The following is a 26,414-nucleotide window of genomic DNA, read 5'->3' as shown; positions in this document are numbered from 1 at the left end:
GACCTGGTCTGGGCACCCCCCAGCCTCTCCCTCCTGACCTCCAGCCCCACTCTCCTCCCACACTCAGCCCCCTTGGAGCCATTTCTGTTCTGACGGGCTGTTCAGGACTGTCTTCTCACCAGGTGACGCCAGCTACTCCCAAGTCCGTAGTCATCTCCTCCCCCCACTGCCCCCTCCCCACCTCTCCAGCCCAGCCTCTCTCCCTAGCAGGCCTTCAAGTCCAGTCACCTCCCAGACTCCAGCTCTGCTGGGAAGCTGCAGCCCCTCCCATCCAGCATGTTCACCCACCTGCTGCTCCCCAGGGATTCCCCCAGAACCAAGGCACCTCCCAGCCTGCAGCCCCACGCCTCCTCCCCACTCCCCGGCCTCCTGCTCCTGTCCGTGCCACTCTCTCAGTGTCTCCTGCAGTTCCCTCCCCTCCACCGCCCCACCCTGCCAAACACAGCTCCTCCCACCATCGGCCTCAGGATCAGACCTGGGCACCTCAGCCCTGCACCTCGTGGTCGCTGCCTCCCTCCAACCCTCTCCAGCCCTCAGCAGCCAAACGGAACATTTCCCAGCTTTCTTCCACTTGACCTCGATCTCTGGCTCTGCTGCTTGCAACTCCAGAAACTTCACTGCACTGAACAGCAGCTCTAACCAAGCAAGCATGGCTGTCCCCTGCCAGGAAGTCCTTCTTGTTGTCTAACTTTAGAGTCTCCTGCTGCACTCGATGTTTGCTTGCTCTCCAGCCGGCCTCTTGTTGGAGTGGACTGGAGGAGTTCTTCAGAGGGACCTGGTTCAGGAATCCAGGTCATCTCAGAGACACTACCACATAAAACAACATTCCTTTCTTCTACTGCCCTCAGCTCCGGTGGGGGGAGAACCCTCTTGCAGAAGGGACTTTCCTGAGATGAGCCAACAGCCCCTGCCAATGCATGTCTGATTGTCCCTCCCTATTCAGTCACTGTGGAAACAGCCCACCCAGGTCCTGGGCTCTGGGACGTGTCCCTGACATGGGAGGGCACAGCCTAGAAAGACAGCAGGAGCCATTGAGGAGATCTGGGGTGGGCAAGGTCTCCACAGTGCAGGGGAGGGAGCAGTGGACATCATGAGGGTCCTGGCCCATACCCTAGCCCGGGGCATGTGCTGCAGCCCTGAGTCCCCAGGGACCCCAGGAAGGAATGAAGAAGCCCTGGGGAGACCCCTCATCCACTGCCCCTGCCCCATCCCCGCCCTCAAGGCGTATTCCCTCGGGGACAGGGGTTGCCCCTTGGTTTCTGGGATCCTAACCTTGCCCAGTTCATCTTTAATCACCTGCCTCTCCTATACAACACGGCCCTCTCCCCAGGTGGAAGCCCCTCTCTACTCCACAGGAAAAGCAGAGGCCCCAGAGCTCAAAAAATCTGGGTTCAAGCCCAGCTCAGCCACTGATTAGTCAGTGACCTCAGCACATGACTTCCTTCTCTGGGCCTCAGTCTCCTCACCTGTAAAACAGAGAGGCTTCAGTGGGCTGACGTGGCAGTCCCAGCTCTCTTTATCCAGCTTCTCAGTGATCCCTGAGAGACCCAGGCAATCCCAGTGTGGGGCTGGGGGCAGCACTGCAAGTCAACCGAAGCCCTCTGGGTCTCTAGATGCACAGACACGTCACTGGGTCCAGGTCCACGCTCCTCAGCAGCCGGGCCCCCAGCAGTCCTGCAGCTGCATGCTCCACCTTGTGGCCAGATCTAGAAGTGTCCTGCGACTTCCGGGGGCATGGAAGGGGGGCCGTGGTGGGTGCCTGTAATCCCAGCTACTCAGGAGCCTGAGGCAGAACCCCTTGAACCCAGTAGGCAGAGGCTGCAGTGAACCGAGATCACACCACCGCACTCCAGCCTGGGTGACAGAGTGAGACGTTGTCTCAAAAAATAATAATAATTAATGCATAACCAAAGTAATTTAAAGTGATTTTTTTTTTTTTTTTTTTTTTAAGATGGAGTCTCTCTCTGTCGCCAGGCTGGATTACAGTGCCGCAATCTCGGCTTACTGCAACCTCCATCTCCCGGATTCAAGCAATTCTCCTGCCTCAGCCTCCCGAGTAGCTGGGACTACAGCCGTGAACCGCCATGCTTGGCTAATTTTTGTATTTTTAGTAGAGATGAGGTTTCACCATGTTGGGCAGAATGGTCTTGATCTCCTGACTTCGTGATATGCCTGTCTCCGCCTTCCAAAGTGCTGGGACTACAGGTGTGAGCCACCACTCATTATCTCAAATTGTAAATACTCCTGTTGACAACACTATGCTAGCAGACACAATAAAACAACGAGAAGTGTGCACCTCTCAAGTCCCATGAGAAGATTTGCCATGAAGTTCGTAGTTTTTCAAAATGGTGGCCAATCTGAGTCAGGCTCCAAACAAGATAAGGTGCCATCTTCCTACGATGTGCATGGAAGGTGTAGTTCTGGCAAATCCGGTCTTTATAAAAAAAAAAAAAAAAAAAACATGCAAAGACGCTCTTTATTTCTATGCAAACCAGACATGTGCTCTGATCTTGGACAATTTCAAACAGGTGTTTTCCCTCTGCACATGTGCCTGGCAGGAAATGCAAAAGTCAAGTGGCACATGAGCCAACCCTTCACTATGTGGAGTGTCCCCAACATCACGGGACATCTGGCATCCCAGGCCCCACCCACTCACTGCTATTAGTGCCACCCCCCATCATCATAATCACTGAAAGCACCTCCACAAATGCCCAGAACAATGCCCAGGAGACCCTGGGCTCTACACCAACTGCCAGAAGGATTTCTTTCAAACCTCGAATGGTGTCTCTTAGCTGTTGACGCCCAGTTGCACAAAGGCCAAGTCTCAATTCCTGAGGCTCATGTCCAGAGCCCTTCATAACTCAACCCTCGGCACAAACACAGATCAATATCCTCAGTCCCCAGCTCCTCTGCCTGCCTCTCTCTACCGCTCAGCGTCTCTCCTTCTTCCCCTACTAAACACACAGACAGACAGACAGACAGACAGCAGACACACACACACACACACACACACACACACACACACACACACACAGCCAGTGGCTGGGTTTTGCGGACAAGTCTTTGATCCCAGGGTCTGCTTCCGGGAATGACTGCCCCACCCCCACCTGATTGAATGCTTCTTGACACCACACTGATCCTTTAAGACTCCAGCCATGGCATCACTTCCTCAGAGAGACTTCTCTGCTCCTCACCCCACCCCCAGGCTTAGGCTCTCACAGACCCTTGGGCTTCCCTTCATGCCCCCAGCACTGATCCTGCCCTATTCTAGTCACCAGTGTAGACATCTGTACCCATTGCAAGGCAGGCATATGGGAGGTGATTAGCACACAGATGAGAATCACTCAGCCCTTACCCTTGGGGAGCTCATGTCTAGAGGAATAGACAGACTTGAGGACAAGGCAGGGAGGGGCTGGCTCAGAGCCCAGTGGGAGCCCCAAAAGAAGGCCAGCTGCAAAAAGGCAATTGCCCAGGGCAGGTAGCACTGTGGAGTAAGAATAGGAGTTTCCTGCCATGCGCAGCGGCTCAGGCCTGTAATCCCACACTTTGGGAGGCCAAGGTGGGTGGATCACAAGGTCAGGAGATCGAGACCATCCTGACTAACACAGTGAAACCCCCTCTCTACTAAAAATACCAAAAAAATAGCCTAGCCTGGCGTGGTGGCAGGCACCTGTAGTCCCAGCTACTCGTGGAGGCTGAGGCAGGAAAATCGCTTGAACCCAGGAGGAAGAGGTTGCAGTGAGCTGGGATCATGCCACTGCCCTCCAGCCTGGATGACAGCAAGACTGTCTCAAAAAAAAAAAAAAAAAAAAAAAAAAAAAGTTTCCCAGTAGAGAAGAGGCAGAAAGCATACCTGGCTAAAAACCAAGCACGGGCCAAAGTCAGGTGTGAGAAAGCCCACTGTACCTTCAGGAAATGCAGCCAGGTCATCATTACCCAGGGTCAGGATGCTGGTGGGTCAGCAGAGGACAGATGACCCAGCCTTTGTAAGGTGCTGAGGATTCGGACTGTGTCCTCAGGGCACTGGGGAACCATAGAAGAGGTGAAAGCAGAGGAATGACAGGGCCAGGTTTGAATGTGGCCAAGTTCCCTCTGTGAAGAGTGTGAGAGCTGCGCTGCAGAAGTGCACGCGTGGAAATCATCCAGGTAAAGGCCAGGAAGCCTACATCAGGACAGGGTTGGCTGGAGTGATGAAGAACAGGAGTGGGCATTTGAGCATTAGGAACAGTAGAATTTGGTTGAAAAAAACGGGAAACAGCCATAGTGTGCCCCCAGGATCTCAGCTTGGGGAACCCCCAGGAGTGAGGGTAGAGTGGGAGTGGCAAGACGGCTTGGGGAGGGCGGCCAGGACAAACCCAGTCTTCCCTGGCTGAAGACCAGGCTGCAGGGTCCTCTACAGACACTAGAGGGAGCTCCAGGATAAGCGCAGGCTCCCCTTTCCAACCAGCTGTTTCCACCCGCTCCGGAAGGGGACAGAACCCAGCGCACCTTTCAGATGTAGGTCCTGGGGCTCCTCTTGGAGCCTGGCCCAAATTCAGTGTCTTCACTGTCTCTGGGCCACCTCATCCTGCAGCCATCGAATTGGCAGTGGAGAGGAGCCCTTTGGAGGTGGGAGCAGGTGGAGGCAGAAGTTAGGGCTGCAGACAAGAAGTACAGACAGCCTGTGCCCTTCTAACCCTGCCCCTGCCCCCGGCCCCTACAGAGAAGGGGAGCGACGCACCCAAGGTCGCAGGGACCAGAGCACCCCAGGTGGGACAGAATGGACTTTGAGCTGAAAGAGCACCAGCAGCGCTTCCAAACCCCTTCCTGAGCCTCCCTACAAAAACCGAGGTAAGGGGGGTTTCCCATGAGCCGCCCCCCAACCCCGCATAACCCTGAGACACCTTCCCCTCCCCACTACAGGAATGTTGGGGGTTGGGAGTAAAGCAGCTTAGTGGGTGGGGCCAGAGCATGAATGGCTGCCACATTTTTTAATTTTTAATTTTCTTTAGAAACAGGGTATTTGCTGTCACCCAAGCTGGAGTGCAGTGGCACGATCTTGGCTCACTGCAGGTTCAACCTCCCAGGTTCAAGAGATCCTCCAGCCTCAGCTCCCTGCTGTATGAATGGGAGACACATCCGGCAGGATTAAAGGTGAACTGGGAAAGTCCATCACCCTCTGGGTTCCAGTCTTCCAGCCACAGGAGCTAACGCTGGACAGGATGTCATCCATTCATTCAGACAGTCATTCACTCGCCAAGTGTTTCTTTACCTCCTGTGCTCTGGGCAACATGGTAGGTGCTGGGTTACTAGGAGAACCAGATTCCCCATCTTTGGGGAGCTCACAGTCAGACAGGGAACAGGGAATTCCAGCCTGATCCTCCCCAGAGCATCCTGGGGGGAAGGATGGAGAGGAGTTGGCCAGAGGAAATGAGGGGAGAGACAGGAGTGAGAAGAGCAGCATTCCAGGCCAAGGGAGTGTCCCTGGGCAAAGGCCTGGAGGCAGGGGTGGCTGGCAGGGACATGGAAGGGAACGGAGAGCTGCGTGGCTGCTGGGCAGAGAGCAGGGAAGCAGCTGGAGAGGAGGGGCTGCTGGGAGTCCCCCACCACCGGAGAGCAGGGGAGCCTCGGAAGAACCCCTGCAGGGTGGTGTCCAGGCAGCTCGGCACTTGGGAAGGATCACCCCAGCTGCAGAGCAGGGAGCGGCAGGATGACAATTTTAGAGAAAGTGACTGGCATTTCTACTTGAGTCCAAATGGCACCATCTTTTAACATTTTATAAAAACAAGAAATGAATAACAAATGGAGACACCGAAACAGGAAACCCTTTTCCTATTAAATCTGATGGAAATAGCAAGCCCAAGCCCAGATTCTGCCAAAAGGACTTCACAACCTGCAGGAGACATGCCCGAGACGCTGGCAGAGCCCTCTGAAAGCTGCCTCCTCCGTGGGGCTGAGTGCCCCGAACTGGAAGCCCCCTTGACCAACATGGCTCTCACTGCCCAGACAGGGAAACTGAGGCTTGAGAGGGGCACGGACTGACATCACATGGCAAAGATTCCGATCTTCATGCTTGGACCACTCTCTCTACACGCCGTGCCTGTCCACACCTCCCCCACCACCACCATCCACATACATCACAACACACATACCACACACATGCAACCCCTGCACATCACATACCACACATAACATACAACACATATCACACCTGCATATATCACAAGACTCCCACACACACCACACACCACACACATACATCACAACACACACACTACACACATACAGCCCCCACACATCACACACAAAACGCACATAACACACACATGTACATGTTGCCACACACGCCTACACATTATACGCACATAACACACACATGTACATGTTGCCACACACGCCTACACATTATACACCCACATACATCACAACACACACATCACACATACATCATGCACACACCATCACAACATACACTACACACACATCACACAATATACACACACTGCACACATACAACCCCCACACATCACACCACATACACAAAACACATAACACACACACGCATGTATCACACCTATGCATTATATACCCACACATATAACACAATCACACACACATACATCATACAACACACACATAACACACATCTGCGCATATCATACACACACCCACAGACACATCACACACCATACACCTGTACACATCACAATACACATATCACACAATGCACACACATCATGTACATATACCCACACACTACACACTCATACACCAACATATACATAATATGCAACACACCCTCACACACATATCACACCACACAATTATACATAACACATCACATACATCACATGACATACAACGCACACACCACACCCTCCACACATCACACATCACACACACATGCATCAACATACACATAACATATATGACATACATCATATACACACCTGCACACAGCACAGCACACCCACACAGGCACATCATATGCCACACACCTACGCACATCACACCACACACCCTCATACACACCCCAATACACACATAACATACAATACACAACACACTACATACAACCCACACACACACCATACACATACAACACACACCTAACATACACAACATACACACTTGCACACATCATGACTCACACATCAATGTACACATATATCAACACAGAATACCCACACATCACACACCACATATGCACACCACACAATGCAACCCTCACACATCACACACCACACATATCATATAAGCACATAGGTCACATGCTACACACATCACAGGACACATACACAACACATATCACACAATCCCTACATATCATACATATCATACACAACATACGTATCATTCATACACATCACATACCATACAAACCACAGGTATCACACATACTCCCACAGACACCACACATCACATACCACACACACATCACCCATCACATAGTACACACACACACACCACATACAGGAAATGCTCCCCAAACTCAATTATGCAAATATCTGCATACATACAAGATTCTATAAACACACACAGACTAGCTCACACAGACATAAGCTTGTCTGGATAGATGTGTGTGTACATCCCCACAATCCCCCCAGAGCACCCTGATACACACAAACTTATTCACATTCACACACACACACACAGTCACACACCTATCCGATCACTCCAAATCTAAATGCCCATCTACAGACACCCGCACAGAACACCCCCCCACACACAAATGCAAATATGTGCAGAGATACACAACACACCTACAAGACTCAAAAATATCCTTAGTACACATCTACAAACACACCAGTCCCACATCCACAGACACACAGACCCCTATGCAATCACCAACACCCAAACACGTGTGTACGCAGCACACCTCACAGCCCAGGAGGCCCACCAGCCTGCAGACGGGGCAGAACTGCCATGTCCCTGGGCTCACATCCAGGAAGAGGCTTGGCGAACCCACCACCCCCTCTGCAAAGGTCTGGGAAGCTGAGCTGGTGAGGTGCCACCTCCTGTGGGAGGCCAAGGACACCTGGCCCTTCAGAAGAGCCAGGGTCGATTCGCAGCAAGTGCCAGGCAGCCCAGCTTGGGGGCACACTGACCTCACCCCAGACAGGCGTGTGTGAGCACGTGTTCCACTGGGGGGTGTGAGCTGCTATGGCAGGAGCAGCATAAAGCTGAAAAGAGACAGTTTACCTGCTATATTAGCCCGCCTCCTTCCCTCCCTCTCTCCCTCCTTCCTCTTTTTCCTTCCTCTCTTCCTTCCTTCCTTCTTTCCTTCCTCTGCTATTTAATAAGGACCTTTAGTGAATCAGGCAAAACTGAGACACCACCCCTGCCTTTTAGGAGTATAGTCTCGGGGTGAGCAGACACGCCCGGGGTTGAGCTCTTATAAGACACATTGTGATTATTGCTAGGAGGCCTCAGGGAGACCTGGCTTCCACCTGGGGCTGTGGGACACTGAGCAATTCACATCCTTCTCTGAGCCTCAGCTTCCTGAGCTGAGAGACACGCGCTCCCTGACCACCTGTCCAGTTTGTTAATAGAATCAAATGCCACGATGAAGGTGGCAACGCTTTGGGGGAAAGGGACATTTTTCTTAAAATAAGAGCCAGGTGTGTATTAGGCAGCACACCAGATCTGTGATATGCGAGCATGGGTAACTGCATGGGCCCTGCAGTCAGGGAGGCCTGGCTGGGTTCAGATCCCTGCTTTGCCAGGACCAGCTGTCTGAGCTCCAGCTCGAGCTTCTATTTTCTCATCTCTAATATAGATGTAATAATAATATCCAATTTACATGAGTGCTATGAGAAAATGCATGTTAAGCTCTTAGAACAGGGCCTGCTACAAAGTACATGCTCCGTTAAGCTCCTGTTTATATAAGCTTTCATTTATTCATACAACAAACATTTACTGACCACTTAGTATGAGCCAGGCATGATTCTAAGTGCTCTCCAAGTTCTAACTCATTTAATCCTTTTAACAACTCTATTATCCCCATTTTGCAACAAAGGAAACAGAGGCACAGAGAGGCCCAGTCACTTATTCAAGGTCACACAGCTGGTAGGAGGCAGAACTGGACTGAAACCTGGGTCTGTGGGCCTCTCTGAATCAATCTACAAGACATGCACTTCCCTTTTATGGTTCAAAATCCTCCTCCCCTCTCCTCAGCAGCAGCCCCTGTTAAATAAATCATCCAGTAAGGGTTTCTAATTCCCAGACTTGGTTGCAAATGAATTATTCACATGGTAAGGCCTGCAAACCGCCGGCTGGGCCTCATTACCCAAGAAAGGCTGCCCGCCCGCAAGATGCCGCTCCCTCCCCTGGGCGTGGGTCCTGGCGGGCTAGCCAGAGGTGGCCAGAGTTGGTGGGCCCAGCTCCAGGGCTTCACTCTGGGAACTGGGAGGAGGGGCTTTCTTTTCCTTTCCCCCAGCTCTTGCTTTCTAATAAGCTCACTGTCCGGTGTTGCTGAGAGACCATATGCTCTGGGCCCAGCCAGTCCTGGGTTCTAATCCTGGCTCTGCCCTGAGCAGCTGTGTGACCTTAAGCAGGTGGCCAGCCTTCTCTGAACTCCTGGGTGGGGGGCTAAGCGGCTGGCCCACACAATGGGGCATGGGGATCCATTTCACACTGCCTCTTCTTCCTCGCTTTGCAGGTTGAAGGCTTATGCTGCCCCTCTAGGCCCTGTGCTGGATGCTGGGGACAAAGATCCTGTCCTGTGGGGACATCAGTTTCCGACTGAGACCTCAGTGTGAGCCCGAGGCCTGGGGTGGGTTGTGGGGGCTACTCTGTGCTCCAGAGCCCCTCTTTGGGCCAAGCTGCTGGAACTGCTCTTACCTCACTGGGTTATGCCCCATGCCTGGGACAGCCCGTGGCCAGTGCCAGACCCATGTGAGGCTGCAGAACCGGGGCTCCTTCTCAACTAGGAAACTCCAGAGGATCATCAGCTCAGGGATCCTCATAGGAACCTCAGTTGCAGCCTCATGGTGGTTCAGTCTCCTTCTGCCCAGCCAGCCTGGCTCCTTCCTTCCAGGTGGATCTCCCAAGGGCATGCCCCAAGAAACACACATGCGTCCAGAGTCTGTTTCCAGGAACCCAGGCTGAAATACTTGTCACAGAGTCCAATCCTGGCACTGAATGAGGCCCACCCCAGGCCATCCGCAGATTCTTCATTCCCAGGCAGACTGAACCTCAATATTACTTATAGACGGAGCCTCGTTTCTGTCCCAGTCTAAGCTCAGATCCTCGTCCCAGACAGAGCCCTGATCCTGATCATAGGCTGAGCCCAGGTCTCCCATGGAAAGCAGCAGGCCATTTGACACAGAATGAAGAGATGCTGCGTGGGAGGTAGAAGGTTGACTTACACTGAGAACTAAGCCAGAATCACCCGCCAGCCAGGAAGTCCGAGTCTCGGAGTCTTGGTTCACAGAGAGTTCTTTAAAAAAAAAAAAAAAACAAACAAAAAAAAACAGCTAAATAGTTCCTCTTTATGGAAGAAACAAAGTCTACCAAGACTGACAAGAAAAATCGTAATAGCTGTGGGCACCAAGCCATGGCGTCTACTTCCCGGTCCCTCTGTTTCCTTGGGACCACCCCATAGAGTTCTATTATCACCCATTTCATTATATTTCAGTGCTTTATTATTGTGTTGTGTTACATTGTATTTGAGACAGGGTCTTGCTCCGTTGCCCAGGCTGGAGTGCAGTGGTGCGATCACAGTTCACTGCAACTTCTAACTCCCAGGCTCAAGCGATCCTCCCGCCTCAGCCCCATGAGTATCTGGGAACACAGGCATGAGCCACCGCACAGCACCAGTTTTATTACTTTTTGTAGAGACAGGGTCTCGCTATGTGTCCCAGGCTGTTCTCAAACTCCCAGGCTCAAGCGATCCTCCCACCTTGGCCTCCCAAAGTGCTAGGGTTACAGGTATAAGCCACCACACTCATCCTATATTCCCGCTCATTTTATAGACTAGGAAGTCAAGACTCAGAGGCATACGTGACTTGCCCTCTGGCCCATACTGCACTTCTATAGGATCCAGGATCAGTCAGAGGCTCGCCTCCCAAAGAGAGACCCATCAGGAGCGTCCAGGCCCCTCTGTCACCTGAGCAAGCTGTTCACCAAGTTCCTACATCTTGCCTAGGGAAGCAGGGGTGTCAAGGGAAAGGTAGTGAGTGGTGCACGAATCTGCGCAACTGATCAGCCCCGTCCCCAACCTCCTGCAGTCCATCATTCCCCTCGTGGTCTCCCAATTCATATCATTGGATGCTCATGCTCATCTCCTTAAGATAGGCACTATTATGTAGGCATGGCAAAAGTGAGGAAACTGAGCCCCAAAAAGGGGTCCCCACTGATCGGGGCTGATGGAGCTGAGACTCACCTCCAGAATTTCTGATTCTTGGTCTCCCAGCCTCTGCTGTTCCCTGTGGAAGCACAAAGGCGATTTCCCATGTGCTCCACACCGCTGATTCTTCATGCATCCGTCCGTCCACCCACACAGCAGCTGTGTGGCAAGCATCTCCTATGCACCAGGTCTGGGCTGGGTGCTGGGGACTGAGTGGGAAACCAGAGCCAGAGCCTGGCCTTGCAGAGTGTTCAGGCTGCCAGGGGAGCCACACAGTAAATAAACGTGCTCACAGAAAATGAATGCATCTCCATGCGCTAAGCACTGGGGAGCAGCAGCCTTCAATGTCATGAGTGGTGTGGCAAGGACTGTCTCTCTTGGGAGTGTCATCTGGGCTCCAGGGCACTCGTGGGCAGAATATGTGCAGAGATGGGCCCTACAAGCTTGGCCTCAGGGGACAGAGGCTGTGAGAAAGGGTAAATTCTGCCCCCTAAGGAGTCAGCTCGCTTGTGGAGGCTGCAGCCAGCCCACTTGGCTCCTCAAAGGAGACGGGGTCTTGGGGCCTTGGCTGCAGCATGAGATAAATGAGGAGTTTATTAAAAATCTACCCCAGTTTCACTCTGTGAGACGTCCCAGCTGGGGCCTGAAGCCTCCAAGAACTATATTAGAGCTTTAGGAGAAATAACGAGAAAGATTATTTCAGGAAGACGGAACGGCATGAGCATACGGCTGGAGGTGGATAGCAGTAGGCAGACCCAGGAAGGTGGAGCAAAGACAGAACGAGGAGGAGAAACTGGGTCCCGGCCCTCAGGGATTTCACGGCACCCTGCGGAGGCTCAGTTCCCACTGTGCCCCAGGAACCATAATCGCTGCCCTATTGCAAGCTGACCTGTGCCCAGAACGGTCAGACATGAACTCAGTGCATCCTCTCCAGATCCAGGAAGATGGTTACTCCCAGGTCCCATTTTGAAGATGGAAAAACCAAAGTCAGAGGGGTTTAAATCTGTCACCCGAGGGTGCAGCATTAGCAAGTAAAGGGTCAGCATACAATTCCATGTGCCCGGCTCCACAGCCCCCTCCCTGAACACTCCCCTATGTGCCCACGAAACAATTGGAGGAAATCTGGAGGTGATGGGCAAGGCCCATGCCGGCTGCACCTGTGCTCTCATCCGTCTCTCCTCCTGAGCTGAGGCCTCATTTACCTCCCTCACTGCAGAGCCCCGTGTGACACCAGGCACAGAACTGGTGCTTGGGAAATATTGAGAATAACTCATCATCATGAGAACACACACTTAGAATGTGCTCACCATGGTGGTGCAACCACAGCCCTGTGAGGTCTGTATGGTCATTATTCCCATTTCACAGATGGGTAACTGCGGCTAGGCTAGTAAGTGGTCAAGCTGTGATTCACCAGGCAGCAGGTAAATAAATTAACAAGCTAATTAAGGAGTAAGTGAGCGTAGTGATGAAATGGATGAATGTATGAATGAGAGTAGAGGTGAGTAAATAAGTGAGTGCTCGAGGCCGGGCACAGTGGCTCACGCCTGTAATTCCAGCACTTCGGGAGGCCGAGGCAAGTGGATCACCCAAGGTCAGGAGTTTGAGACCAGCCTGACCAACATGGTGAAACCCTGTCTCTACTAACTACAAAACATAAGGCAGCCATAGGGGCATGTGCCGGTAATCCCGGCTACTTGGGAGGCTGAGGCAGAAAAACTGCTTGAACCTGGAAGGTGGAGTTTGCAGTGAGCTGAGATTGTGCCACTGCACTCCAGCCTGGGCAACAAGAGCGAAACTCCATCTTAAATAAATACATAAGTGAGAGGTTGAAGTGGGATGGAGGGATGAAGATGAGGTGTAGGCCCCGGCGGGTGGAGAAGACGTGGAGACCCTTCTTTCCATCGCTACCTTGCTCCCCTCCAGCTCCCAGGGAAAGGCCCCTTTTTCTTTCCTCTCAGGGAGCCAGATACTTTTTGCCAGACGGTTGCCTGGCAACAGTAACCTCTATAGCCAGCTCCACCCACTTCAGGCGCCAGGGTAGGGGTACACTGTCAGCTCCGAGGGCCTGGCCCCTGGCAGGCAGGGAATGGGGGACCCTGGGCTCTCAAGTTGGAAGGAGGTGGTCAGAGAGCAGAGAGGAGTCTAGGTGGCCTCTGAGACTGGAAGCGGTGACCCAAGAGTAAAGGGACTGTACCCTGGGCACCAAGCCATGGGATCTAGTTCAGGGCCCCTCTGCTTCCTCACAACAGCCCGTGGGGTTGCGTGATCGCCCATGTGACAGATTCTGAAGGGAACCCTGCCTTGTGTAGCGGAGGGAGGCCATGTCAGGCTGCCTGTAGCAATAACCGCGGGGCCTTGAGTCTGAAGTCTGGCTTAGGGTAGATCTGGGATGAGTCACTTCCCTTCCCCAATCCACTTCCACACCTGTAGAATGAAGACATGGTCCCCACTTCCCGGGGAACTGTGTGAGGATAGAGCAGGAACACGGGCAGGCTTGGTACTGGGAGGGTGCAGATTATTTTTATAAGCAAAGAGTGTGAAATCTATTTTTAGAGGAGAAAGAATTTTGGTACAAAGAACTCTCCTAGTCCCCTCCCAGAAAGGATGGGATGAGGTGCGGGGGAGCAGTGGGCCTGGAGGACTCCCTGAAGAGGGGGCCTGGGGATTCCTGGCAGAGGGAACAGCCTGTGCAAAGGCCTGGAGACAGGCAACTGAAACACACCTAATAATAGCTACCATGTATTCATTGGCAGGCGCTTGTACATTGAGTCCTCGCGGCAGCTCCAGGACGCTGGAATTAGTGCTCCCATCTCACAGGAAAGGAAATCTCGGCTCGGAAAGGTAAAGAAACTTGCTTGAGGTCACACAGCTGGTGAGTAGCAGTTCACCTTCCCCGGATTATGCACTCAGAGAAGAAAGTGGCTGAATGCGGGGAGTGAAGAGAGCCCCTTTGGGAGGCCAAGGCAGGCGGACTGCTCAAGCCCAGGGGTTCGAGACCAGCCTGGGCAACAAAGTGAGACCCTGTCTCCATTTTTAAAAAAATTCGCCTGGCTTAGTAGAGCACACCCATAGTGGCGAGAAAGGCAGCTATGGCGTGCAGGGGCCTTCTCGGGAGGGCCTGGACCCACAGCAAAAGAGCCTGGGCTGTGGGTAGAGGGTAATAGGGAGCCATTGATGGCTTCTGAGCTGAGAGAGGAGTGACCCAAGCCGCCCCTCGGTGCTGTCCTGGGCCATCTGGCTCCACCTCCCACACTCTCCACTCTCTGCATCCATCCACCCCACCCTCCACCCCCGCTGCTTCTCAACCACACTGAGAAGCCATGTGTGACGGTGGAAAATGTAAAAATATATATGCAACCGAAAAACAACATCGGGCTGACAGCATACAGCTATAAATACTCTGACGGGTGCAGAAACGTTCCTCCGATCCTGCTTCCTGCCGCCTGAGGAGCGGGGGCATGGTGTTTGACAGGTGGGGTGGGGAAGGGAAAAGGAAAAGGGACTATTCGTGGACCTACTCTGTGCCAAGCACTTTGCAAGCGTTACGTCACTGAGTCTTCCCAGAACCCTCGAGTGAATCACTACCGTTATCCCTGTTTTACCGATAAGGAAACCGAAGCAGAGAGAGGCAGGTCATCTGGCCGAGGTCACACAGCCACACAAGGAAGGAGCAGTGGAGCTGGAGTTCCAGCAAGCTCCACCTGGTGAGAGTTCAAGCCCTGCCAGGGGCCACCTCTTTGGAGGAAGAGAAAGTCAGCTTCAGGCTCTGCCTCTCTCAATCCTTATGCAAGGCCAGAGAGTGCTTGAGGCTTCCGGGCACTCCTCTGCTTACACACCTCCCATGGCTCCCAGCTGCCCTCCAGATAAAGAACAAACTCCTCAGTGTGGCCCTTGAGGTCCTGTGATCTGGCCTCTGCCCACCACCAGGGCCTACCTCCTGCCATTGCCCCAGATCTCTGAGCCTCAGCCATGCTGACCCACTTCTCTCGGGGCCTCTGCAGGGCCGATCTCTGCATCTGCTGCTCCCTTTGTCCCGCATGCTGTTACCCTCTAGCTGCTTCTCCTTACCCTGGGGGCCTCCACTCAAATGCCACCTCCTCCACTAGCTAGCTGTATGCTGCCATTAATGCGCTCAAGGGCTCTCCCTGCAAAACTCAGCACAGGCTGGCACAGTGGCTCATGCCTGTAATCCCAGCACTTTGGAAGGCTGAGGCAGGAGGACTGCTTCAGCCCAGGAGTTCAAGACCAGCCTGGGCAACAAAGTGAGACCTTGTCTCTATTGTTTTAAAAATTAGCCGGGCTTAGTGGAGCATACCTATAGTCCCAGATACTCAGGAGCCTAAGGTGTGGGGATGGCTGGGGCCCAGGATTTCAAGGCTGCAGTGAGCTGTGATCGTACCACTGCACTCCAGCCTGGGTGACAGAGCAAGACCCTGTGTCCAAAAAAAAAAGACCCATAGCACAGTTGTAGTCATGTGGGTCATTGTGGGTGGCAGGTCATAGCTGGTGTGTGGCAGAATCAGGACCTGGTGCAGGTGGTACAGTCACAGAGTGGTGCCCCAAAGTACTTGTCTACTCAGGCAGGCCCAGAGAGGCCTCCTCACTGGCAAGAGGAAGAAGGTACCTCCTCTCGGAGGAATGAGCAGGGCTAGAGTACAGTGGCACAATCACCGCTCACTGCAGTCTCAAACTCCCCAGCTTAAGTGATCCTCCCACCTCAGCCTCCCGAGTAGCTGTGATTACAGTCATCTGCCACCACACCTAATTTTTTGTATATATATATATATATATATATATATATATATATATATATTTATTTATTTTTTTTTTTTTTTTAGTAGAGATGGAGTCTTCCTATGTAGCCCAGGTTTGTCTCAAACTCCTGGGCTCAAGCAATCCTCCTGCCTCAGCCTCTCAAAGTGCTGGGATTATAGACATGAACCACCATGCTCTGTAACCAATGTTTAAGAAAGCAAAAAGATGCAGAAGAAATTAATCTAGTGTTTTGTTTAACCCAATATACTCCAAATATTCCTACATGTAATCAAGATAGAAAACTATCAATAGCTGGGCGCTGTAGCTCATGTCTGTAATCCCAGTATTTTGAGAGGCCAAGGTGGGTGGATCACCTGAGGTCAGGAGTTCGAGACCAGCCTAACCAATGTGGCAAAACCCCATCTCTACTAAAAATACAAAATTAGCCGGGTTTGGTGGCACGTGCCTGTAGTCCCAGCTACTCAGGGGCTGAGACAAGAGAATTGCTTGAACCTAGGAGGCAGAGTCTGCAGTGAGCCAAGATTGTGCTGCTGCACTCCAGCCTGAGCAACAGAACGAGGCTCCATCTCAAAAAAACAAACAAACAAACAAACAAAAAAAACGTTGAGATATCTTAATTTTTTTCCACACTAAGTCTTCAAAATCTAGCATGTATTTCATACTTGTAACACATCTCAGTTTGGGTAGCTACATTTCGAGTGCTCAACAGCCACATGTACTAGACTATAAACTCCATGAGGGCAAGAACCACAGTCAGACCCACAATTATTAAATCTAGCATCTGGCACAGAGTGTACACTCAGGAAATGTTTGTTGACTGACTGGCTGAATGAAAGAGTGAATGAATGAACAAATGAATGAAAGGATGAACAAGTGGTCTAAGATCTTCTCAGATCTGAATCCACGCTCCCAGCACAGGCCATAGGAAGGGCATGGAAATGAATTCTAGCCCCACCTCTGCTTCCACTTCTCTGAGTGACTGTGAGCACCTCCACTTTTGGGGTCTCAGTTTCTCCATCTGAGCAGTGGCTGGGGGAGTTGGACTTTTCTGGGCTCTCACTAGAGGTACCCAGAAGATGAGAGCTGGGCCCTCTGAGAAGTTCCTTGCTCCATACCACCCCATCTCCCTACTCTCCCTCTACCTGTAAGACGGGACGTCACAGGGGAGGCCTCCAGGTGCCCTTGTGTACAGAGTGGAGCCAGACCCCAGAGGGGGAAACTGAGGCAAGGCTCCTGACACACAGTGACCTTGGCACAGGCAGCAAGACCAAGGTAGGTGCTCAGGCTTGGCCTCCTCCAGCCACCATCACCACCCCCACACCTCACATTTATTCAGAGTTGAGAAGAGAGCAGGGCAGGGCTTATCCTTCCAATTCTGCAGAGAAGGAAAAAAGAGACCAAGAGACATGTCAAGACCAGTCTGAGGTCACACATGGAGCAGGACAGAGCTGGCTACGGCCCTAGGCCTGTTTTTCTCATCTGAAAAATGGTTACAAAACGTGCCTTCATGTTATCATACATCAGTGCCTCAAATCCAAGCTCCACTTACTGTAAATAAGTTTGAGACCAGCCTGGGCCACATAGGGAGACTCCATCTCTATTAAAAAAAAAAAAAAAAAGAAGAAGAAAAGAAAAAAAAATAGCTAGGCATGGTGACACATTCCTTAACAGCCCAGTGATCTTGGGCAAGAAGGTTTACCTGGCTGTGCCTCAACATCCTTGTTTGTAAATGAGTATCACAATAGCGGCAACGTTACAGGGTTGTTGAACCAATGGAAAGGGGGAACATATGTAAAGCGCTCATAAGAATATCTAGGACACTGTGAGTGCCATATGAGTGGTAGGTATTATCAGCCTTTATCACAGAGCTGTTCTGCAGTTTAAATAAAGTAAGAGGTGTGACCCTGGTTTGCAAACTCCGAAGTCCCCTCTGGAGAGGTAAGCACACCTTTTGGCTGCAAAGGAGGCTGCAAACTCTAAAATGCACTGTGACTTGCAAAGCACTTTGTAAATGTTGCCGCAGTAAGGAGGCTATTGTAGGTTAGCCTTTTATAATCCAAAAAGCACTTCAAAATCATAAATCACTTTGGGGACCGAAGAGCTCTTTGTAGGGGCTTTCTAGACTGTTGAGTGTTGCGCAAGTCAGAGACAAGTGGCCTTTCAAAGACACGAGCAAGAAGCCGGGTGGGAGCGGGGAGAGAAAGAGAAAGAAACCAGCCCCGGAGGATAAAAACAACAGTCGTTTTCCTCTGCTCTCGGCACCTCCCGTGCCAGCCAGTACAGAGAAATTCCAGCAGATCTGCAGATTCCTGCAATTCTGTGCTGAGGCCAGGGAGGCCTCCCTGCATCGCTGACTCAGCCGAACTGGAGGGTGTGAGTTAAGCAGGAATCAGCTCCATCTTCCTTGCTTCCGTGCCTTTCCTTTTATTCTTCCTTCTGCCGCAAAGGCAATTAACCTGACACTATTTAAAGATTTCCCTCTTTGGCTTCCCAATGACCTTGCCCTGAGGCCCAGACTTGGGCCTGCTCTGGAGACCCAGCCTGGGATGTCTGCTCCCCCATCATGGAAGGAGTAGCAGGGGCAGAAGGCAGGTGAGGCCAGGCAAAGACCCTGGGCTGTAAAGAGCCTGGGCTCCAGTCCCGGTTCTGCTATTTCTCATCCATGACCTTGGGCAAGTTCCTTTACTTCTGTCCCTCCACCATAACGTGGGGTTGAGAATGCTCATCTTGTGTGTATGTCATTGTTAGGTGGCCTGGTGCGCACACAAGTTCTGTCCCTTCCTCTAACCGCAGGCATAAGGGCCTTCTAGTAAGGGAGAAATAGTCACCAAGGCAGCTTCTACAGTGTAGGGGCTACGAGCCTGAGTTTTCAAATCATAAAAACTTGGGTTCAAATCCTGGCTCTGGCCAGGCATGGTGGCTTACGCCTGTAATCCCAGCATCTGGGGAGGCTGAGACGGGCAGATCAGATCACTTAAGCCCAGGAGTTCAAGACTAGCCTGGCCAACATGGCAAAACCCTGTCTCTATAAAAGAATTTAAAAATTAGTTGGGCATGGTGGCACGCTCCTATAGTCCCAGCCACTCTGGAGGCTAAGGCAGGAGGATCACTTGAGCCCAGGAGACGAAGGTTGCTGTGAGCCAAGATCACACCACTGCATTCCAGCCTGGGTTACAGAGTGAGAACCTGTCTCAAAAAAAACCCCCCAAAACAAAAACTTCTGGCTGTGCAACATACCAGCTGTGTGTCTTTAGGGAGGTCACACTACCTCTCTGAGCCTCTATTTCCTTAACCCCTAGAATGAGCATAATGGTCTCTTAAACTGTAAAATGTTTACCAGGACTTGAGACATGACGCATATGGCTTGCGTGGTACAAAATCTGGCACATGAGCACAGCTCAATGAATGGTCACGATGATTCCCCCACCTCCCCAGGCGAGGGAATCATTGACAGCCTCATTGTACTCCATCATACCACACACAGCTCCTTCCGGTGCTTCCTCATGCTTGCAAGGACTAGATTAAAAGCCTCTGGACCCAGCCAGAGCCTGCCAACCCTGCTGTTTCTGCAAACCCCCTGAGACCCGTTTTCCACACTCTCCTCTATGCATGTCTCTGTCTGTGAGATGTTGACCTCAGTGTAAAACTCAACTCCTCCTTGAGCCCATCACAAACCAGGCATGAGCAATGCACCCTCTGCTATAGATTTCATAGACGGGAGAGGGTCTACACTGCAGCCTCTCTTCCCAGGAATTGTGGTGAGCACAGTAATCTTTGTCTAGTTACAACCATGAGTCTGTACATCCCGTGAGGGAGGCAGCTATGTGCCTCCCCAACACCCATGCAATACAGTATAGGGTCCCCAGGAGGCAGATCTGAAACACGCAGTGAGTCAATTGATAAATGACAGGGAAAGACACTCTTGAGCTGGGGGAGAGTCGTGTGGTTGTCCAGTGCCCTCAGCGCTCAGGTCAGTTCTGGGCAAGGGAACTGATTTGGTCCCCGCTTACAGTTAGGAAGAGGCTAATACTAATGTGTATCCATTTCAGGCCTCAGAAATGACCACCTACCCAATACATTTTTGGCCTTGTCAAGGGTCATGTGCATACTAGGACTTGGGGATCCTTCTTCACCCTCAAGTCTGATGCTTTCCCATCGGCAATTGTCACCAAGGGTGAGTAGGACACAGGACAGTGGTTCTCCAAACCAGCTGCACATCAGAAGCCCCTGGGAAGCTTTGGAATATCAGAGCCACTTGGAGGTCAGATTCCCCTGAGATTCTGGTTCAAATGGTATGGTATGGGGCCTGATCACTGATTTATTTAAAAATCATAGTTGATTCTAAAATATATCACTGAGGGCTGAGTGCAGTGGCTCATGCCTGTAATCCCAGCACTTTGGGAGGCCAAGGCAGGTGGATTACCTGGGGCCAGGGGTTCGAGACCAGCCTGGCTAACATGGTGAAACCCCGTCTCTACTAAAAATACAAAAATTAGCCAAGCATGGTGGCGTGTGCCTGTAATCTCAGCTACTCAGGAGGCTGAGGCAAGAGAATTGTTTGAACCCAGGAGGCGGAGGTTGCAGTGAGCCGAGATTGTGCCACTGCACTCCAGCCTGGGTGACAGAGCAAGACGCTAGCTCTAAACAAACAAACAAACAAATAAATAAATAATAAATCACTAATGCTGAGGCAGAGGACGATACGGTTTTGTTTGTTTTTTTTAAAAATGGGTCTATGAATGCCTGCAGGCTTTCCACCTGAAGCCCTCTGTGAGTCAGGCAGTCTGTGGGTGGGGTGAGGGCGCGCTGGACGGTGCAGAGGATAGCGTGGAGGCTTTGGGTGACTGTAGACGTGGGTTTGAATTTTACCATGTCCTCGCTCTGTGGCCTTGGGAAAGTCACTTCACCAATTTGAGCCTGGGCTTCTTCCTCCATTAATTAGCAATCAGAATTCCTGCCTCATGGGTTGGCTGGAAGTAATCAGTGAAAGTCATGTAATTATCTGGCACAGGGCCCAGCCTAGGGTTGGTGCTTTATAAAGTGCGGTTCCGTTGCCTTCCCGAGCAAGCTTGGGGTAGGAGGGGAGAGCATGTGTGGCCCCCACATTGGCCTGAGCCCTTGATGGGAAGAACACCGAACTGGGAGAAAGTAGGTGTGGCCCTCTCCTAGTTCTAGCCGACCCTGAGGTGTGACCTTGGCCAAGTCACTCCCATCTCTGAGCTTCAGCGACCCCATTTGACTCAACCCTAGGAGGTAGTTAAGAGTTGAGCCTTAGGGGCAGATAGACCTGGTTCAGCCAGTTATCTGGGCCAAGGTACTCAGCCTACCTCTTCAGACCTCAATTTTCTCCTCTGTAAGACAGAGATCCTTTGGTGCAGGTTCTTCACAATTCTGTGTTCAGTGATACCATATTGGTAGCTTGAAATCAACCATAGTGGGAGTATTTACACCAAGGAAATTGGCAAACATTACAAATCAGGAATCCCTCCCTCACCTGCCCCCTAGCAGTTTACCAGCACACCACTGGAACTCAGATAACAATACCTCCCATCATGCATGTTGCCAGTTTCAGAAAGCTATTGCCTGTTTTTTTTTTTTTTTTTTTTTTTAAGCACTTAGCACAACACCTGCAACGTGGTGGGCACAAACACATGCTAATTAAACACATTTAACATTTGTCAGCCATCACTTCGCCTGGTATAAAGTGTTCACATCTGTCATCTTATATAACTTTATCAGCCCCAGGAAGTTTCCAGAGGAGGAAATTCAGGCTCAGATAGGCTTGCTGACTTCAAATGCAATTACATTTTCCAGGCCCACTCTATACTGAGTTATTCTTATCTATCCATCCCATTTCAGCCTCACAACCCCCTTTCACTACAGATGAGGAATCAACGGCCCAGAAAGAGCAAGTGACCTGCCCAAGGTCACAACACACTGAGTCTGAGGCCTTGGTATCCGTCTTGAACCTGCTTCTGCCAGGCGCCCTCCCCACATCTAGCTGCCTCCACCCCAATGAGGGCAAGCTCTGCCGATATGCTCTCTCTGGCCCTTTCCAGCTCTGACATCCTCGGTATTTAAATCAGCACATGAATATTTCACAAGCATCCCGGGCGAAAATAACCCCCTGCCTGGTTATGTCAGGCTGCAGCCCCAGTCGCTAGGCCATGGCTCTCTTGCTATTTGTGAGACATGCAATTCTGCGAGGCCTCCCAGCAGCAGCCCAAGGAATCGATAGTCTTTAAATAAGTAATTAGAGGAGCTGAAGACGTCGGCACAGCTAGAAGGGAGCAGGGGAATATAAACTCATAATTCTCCCAAGTTCACTGTTAAGAGCTTGGTTCTGTTTTTTTGGTCAAGCAATGTGACAGGGCCTGGGACAGAGTGACAGATAAGGAAGGTCAGGGAAGAATCAGAGCAACACAGTCATTATTGGTATTTATTGGGGGCTTCCTATGTGTCATGCTTTGTCTCGTGATTGCCATACCCAATGTTCTCCTAAAGTCACTGATGCTCAGAGAGGTGGGGCAGTTGCCCAGGGTCACACAGCTGGAGAGTGGCAGAGGTTGCAGGTCTCTCTGAGCAGAGTTTCTCAACCTTGTGTTATTGACATGTGGAGCTGGAGCATTCTTTGTGCTGGGGGCTGTTCTGTGCAGTGTGTGGTATTTAGTGGCATCCCTGGCCTCTATATACCAGATGCCTGTAGCACCTCATCCCCACTTGGGACAACCAAGCATGTCTCCAGATGTTGCCCAATGTCACCTGTGGGGCAAAATCACAGACCACAGCTATACAGTCTGTGTTCACTTTGCTGCTCTCTTCCTGCTTTTAGGATATGGATTAAACCCTTCTCTTAGGCCAGGCATGGTGGCTTACACCTCTAATCTCAACACTTTGGGAGGCGGAGGTGGGCGAATCACCTAAGGTCAGAAATTTGAGACCAGCCTGGACAACATGGCAAAACCTCATCTCTAATTAAAAAATATATTTTAAACAAATTAGCTGGGCATGGTGGTGTGTGCCTGTAATCCCAGCTACTCAGGAGACAGAGGCAGGAGAATCAATTGAACCCAGGAGACAGAGGTTGCAGTGACCTGAGATTGCACCAGTGCACTCCAGCCTGGGTGACAGAGTGAGATTCCATCTCAAAAAAACAAGCAAACGAAACAAAACAACCCTTCTCTTAGCCTAGAGAGGCAGACCTGGAGACAAAGCTGGCCAAGTGAGAACACCAATGTGGCTCTGCACTGGCTGTGTGACCTTGGCCAAGTTCTCAACCTCCCTATGCCTCAGTTTCCCTCTCTGCAAAATGAGGACCTACGAAAAGGTTATCATGAAGTTTAGGCAAGTTAGTCAATATACCCATGCAACAAACCTGCACATGTACCTCCTGAATCTAAAATAAAAGCTGAAGTTCTTTCTTTCATATCAGTATTATATATCCAAAGCATCCAGAACAGAGCCTGGCACGTATGTGTGAACCCCTGCTGTGATCCCAGAGCCTACCTGACTAAGCCCCAGCCCCTCTCTGCAGCCACCCTGGTATCTCTCCCCCCATTAGAATACGAAGAGAAACTGTCCTAGAAGCCAGGGAAGCGGCGTCTTTGACAACTTCTTCTGTTCCTACCTTCCCTGATGCATGCTTCTTTCCAGCATTCCTGAAGGAGTTGGGAAAACAGCAACAAGGATGACCTTTGGTCCCAGAGGATCCCAAGATGATAACAAAACCTGCCACTTCCTCTCTCCCTGCAGCGCTCTGTGCATGAAAAGGAGGTAGAGGCGCTGCACACCGATTTAACAAAAGCATCCGATTAGAACGCAGTTGCTCTTATTATTTGGGAAGCTATAAAAACACGTATAAACGAACATATTTTATCACTGGAGTTGGTCTTCACATTTTATGGGTCTGTAGCGTGTGTTTTTGTTTTACTGACATTTGTTAGAAACGAGGTTCTAGAACGCTGTCCTTGTTTGGGTGCTCATGAGAAATTGTATCCAGAAAGGCATTTCAGGACCTGTCCCTATGGAAACAGCCCCACTGCAGGAGTGTGTGTGAGAGCATGAGTATGTATGAGAGAGAGAGAGAGAGAGAGAGAGAGAGAGAGAGAGAGAGAGAGAGTGAGTGTGTGTGTGTGCAGCTAAAATCCTTCCTTTTCCCAGGAGCAAAGATGCCTAGGGATTACCTGGTCTAGCCTCATATAATTGAGGAAACTGAGGCCCACACAGGGCAGTGCTTTATCCAGGATCATAAAACAACTCAGTTCAGCAACTATTTTCAGAGTGTATTAGTATCACCTTAGCTGCTCTGATAAACACCCTCATTCCAGTGACATGATAGACTTTTCTTGTTCATAGGACAGAGTTTCTGGTTGGTGAATGAGCCTTCCACTAGGTAACTCAGGGACCTAGGCTCCCTCCTTATTGTGGTGACACTTTTTCCTAGAACTCAGAATCATCTGCTTTCGTCTGGATGAGGGAAGAATTCGGAGGATTGTACACTGAAGGTTTTATGGGCCAGCCCCGGAAGTGGTCCATGGACTCTGTCCATATCCCACTTGTCAAAGCCTCAGTCACATGTCATACCAAGCCACAAGGAAGCCAGGAGGTGTTGCCTGGCTGTGTGCCCAGGAGGAAGAGAAAGGCTGGTGAACAGCTGGCCAGGTCTCAGTGCCTGGGCTGGAAGCTGCATGGACAGAGATGAATGAGACTGTAGGCCTGCCCTCCCAGAGCTCACAGTCCAGTGGTGGGAGGTAGGGGTGAGGGAGCAGCAGCAAACACCGGTCACTTATGCCCCCGACTTGAGGTTCAGAATAAGGATCATCTTCTACACCCCCATCCCACTGATCACCAGAAGTCCACTGGCTTCTCACAAGAGAGAACTCCCATGCCAGGACGAGTTCAAGACTCCCAGTGTCCCTCCTAAGTCAGTCCAAAGGAAGCCAGCAGTCCTGTTTTCTAAAAGACAGCAGAGAACAAGCTGGAAGTTCTGCTTTACAGGTATTGATCGACTTATGACGTATGCAACTTACGACCATTCGACTTTACGACCACAATCACTAGCCACGACTGCTCCGCGTCTGGCAGCGCAAAATGTTGCCCAGCTGGGCGTATGACAGTGTGGACCAGCTTCTGGCAGCAATACCATCTCCGCGTGCACCATTTCAACTGTACATATAGCCAACTCAACTTACAACCAAATCGTGTTACGACGGTCCCGACGTGGTTGTAAGTCGAGCACTGCCTGTATTCCTGAAAGGTCCTATTCTTCCTATTCGCTGTCTCAAGCCCAGCAGTATTTCCTTTTTGAGGGGAAGGGTGGGAGCCTCTCTCCTCAGTTTTGTGTCATTAGATAATGCCATAGGCCTAGGCTCCCAACAGAATGGCACTCAAGAGAGGACGTAGCTTAGTTCACACACACACACATACACACATGTACACGTTTTTTTTTTTAGACAGAGTCTCACTCTGTCACCTAGGCTGGCTAGAGTGCAGTAGCACAATCTTGGTTCACTGCAACCTCCACCTCCCAGGTTCAAGAGATTCTCATGCCTTACCCACCCAAGTAGCTGGGATTACAGGCATGCACCGCCACGCCTGGCTCATTTTTGTATTTTTAGTAGAAATGGGTTTTTGCCATATCATCCAGGCTGGTTCGAACTCCTGGCTTGGATTACAGGCCTGAGTCAGCCCTCGTGGCTCTATATACACGTATACACACATACCCCCCCCCATTCTCTCTCACACACACACAAACACACACACACACACCCCAGAACCAACCATCAGACATTCACCCCTTTGGCTGACCAGCATCTATTAGGGGAATCCCAAGATTGTGGAAGGACCCCCCTCTTCTTTCCACAGAAGTTGCCTGGGACAGATCTGTGCGTCCAGGGACTAGAATATGGACATGCAGCCCCTAGTCTGGCCAGCTGGACATGCCCTCCCAGGACTTTGTAGAGTGACATCGAGGCACAGAGTCAGTCTGACATTTAAAGGCTGCCGCCATAGAAGGATATCTAGTACTGTAAGGCCGTCATCTCCATGGCTGGAGGTGTCAGATGGGGCCACAGTGACCAGCTGGCTGGTAGCCAGCTCCCAGGTGGCACCTCTAGGTTCTCGTCAAGCCTGTTTCTCCAGTTTCTCGGTCAATTGCATGAGCTACCTGGTACTTTTCCAAACCACTCCTTCAGGTTAGCTGGAGCCTCCGCTTCGGACCAGCAGCCAAGCTCCCTGACAGGTATCACCTTTGTCTTGCAGCTAACCCACTCCCATTCCCTTCACTACCAGCTTCCCCCAGGGCCACCCC

The 26,414-nt window shown here is 51.2% G+C and overlaps 1 long non-coding RNA gene across 1 annotated transcript; it reads right to left on the bottom strand.

The window, feature by feature from the left end:
• Nucleotides 1-481: 481 nt before the first annotated feature.
• On the bottom strand, nt 482-16,077 carry LOC141583783 (uncharacterized). The gene is made up of 4 exons (XR_012516676.1): nt 11,366-16,077; nt 10,350-10,420; nt 1,467-2,434; nt 482-775 (listed from the first exon to the last, which is right to left on the bottom strand). It is a non-coding gene; the product is annotated as an uncharacterized LOC141583783 (long non-coding RNA).
• Nucleotides 16,078-26,414: the final 10,337 nt, after the last annotated feature.

The sequence above is a fragment of the Saimiri boliviensis genome, chromosome 2, assembly GCF_048565385.1.
Source record: "Saimiri boliviensis isolate mSaiBol1 chromosome 2, mSaiBol1.pri, whole genome shotgun sequence".
Taxonomy (NCBI): Eukaryota; Metazoa; Chordata; class Mammalia; order Primates; family Cebidae; genus Saimiri; species Saimiri boliviensis.
The sequence above is the reverse complement of the archived record's forward strand: the minus strand, read 5'-3'. Positions and strand labels throughout refer to the sequence as shown.